This window comes from Astyanax mexicanus, chromosome 18 (genome assembly GCF_023375975.1).
Source record: "Astyanax mexicanus isolate ESR-SI-001 chromosome 18, AstMex3_surface, whole genome shotgun sequence".
NCBI classification, from domain to species: domain Eukaryota; kingdom Metazoa; phylum Chordata; class Actinopteri; order Characiformes; family Acestrorhamphidae; genus Astyanax; species Astyanax mexicanus.
Window position 1 is genome coordinate 15,474,242 of NC_064425.1, and position 1,865 is coordinate 15,476,106.

The following is a 1,865-nucleotide window of genomic DNA, read 5'->3' on the forward strand; positions in this document are numbered from 1 at the left end:
CCACTATGCTGTTATGAACTAGTGATGATTTATCAGCAAACAGTATGAAACAGTACTGACCAGAGACCACTTTATTTTATCTAAAGCTTTGCTGTAACAAAGAAAAAAGAAGTGACAAAGACTCTGATTGAGCATATTTTCACATTCATTAATCAATTCATATTTTTTGCTCAGATCAGATAAAGCTATTTAAATAATTCATATTGATGAATGTAGCTGACCTGTATCTGCCTGTAATGTGAACAAATCTGTCCCTGAAATAGCACATTCACACACATTTATATGCAGGATTATGCACATCATCTTCGTAACCAACAGCAATGTCTTGAAATATAGTAACAAATTTGTTACAAATATGATTTGCGTTTTCAATGTAACTTCTCTTCCAATCACAATGTGACAAACAACAACCACATTAAAAGAAGGGCTCCATAATGTGAATCAGGCAGCTGTTCTTTACATTGTGATTCAGTTGAATAAATGTAGCTTTATTTTTTTTATAAAATCTTTTTATATTGACAGATATACAGCTCTGGAAAAACATTAAGAGACCATAGAATTATCTGATTTTGCTATTTATAGGTATATGTTTGAGTAAAATGAGCATTGTTGTTTTATTCTGTAAACTCCATTTCCATTACCATTTACAAGATGAGAGTGCCAGAGCACTGCTACTGGACTACTGAAAAATTAGGGTGTTCTAAAATTGTTGACCAGTAGTGTTTTCACATACACCAATATTTATTTTACCATGCCTTTTACCGTGACCTCCAACTAGGACCTTTCTGTTCTCCAAGATTTTGATCAGAACACAGAAACACTCCGAGAGCGATTTTCACACCTGGTGTAAATGTGCTAATAGTCACATGTTCCCTGAGACGTGAATGTGAGGAAAGCACTCATTGTCTCTTTGATCTTTAAAAGACTTACACCTTTTGTGCAGAGTGACAGAAACATGGGAGATGTAGAGAGACCATCATACTTCCTTTTTTATTTCCCTTTAGATCCTTTACAGATCCTTTAACATAGTACCCAGTTTAATAAGTGCTGTATATGCCAATATACAATACAGCTCTGGGGAAAAAATGATCACAAGTCATCAAACCAAGCTGAACTGCTTGATTTTGCAAAAGAAATGGAAGTTTACAAAAAGCAAAAAAAAAAAAAAACATTTATTTTAAAATAGAGTTTATGTTAAAATTAGTAGTGTCTTATTTTGTGTGCATTCAAGACAGTATTCTTATTTTTTTATCACTGGATTATACAGCACTGAAAGAAAAAAACAAGAGACCACTTAAAATGAGTTATTTTGATTTTACCAAATTGAAAACCTCTGGAATATAATCAAGAGGAAGATGGATTATCACAAGCCATCATACCAAGCTTTAACTGCCTAATTTTTTGCACCAGAAGTGGCATAAAGTTATTCAAAAGCAGTGTGTAAGACTGGTGGAGGAGATGTATGACAACTTTATGAATATGAACTTGTTTTCTTTGCATTGTTAGAGGTCTAAAAGCTCTGCATCTTTTTTGACATTTCAGACATTTCTCATTTTCTGCAATTAAATGCTCTAAATGACTATTTTTATTTGGAATTTGAAAGAAATGTTGTCCTTAGTTTATAGAATACAACAACAATGTTGATTTTATTCAAACATATACATATAAATAGCAAAATCAGAGAAACTGATTCTGAAACTGAAGTGATCTCTTAATTTTTTTTCCAGAGCTGTAATTCAGGTCTGAGAGTGTTAAAAAAGAAGAAGAAGACAAAGCGTTTGTCGACTGCAGGAATGTGTGGCGCTTTGGGCTTTCCGTAGCGGTGCTGTAGGGGAGGGAACAACACAAAGGCAAAGAGGTCAAGA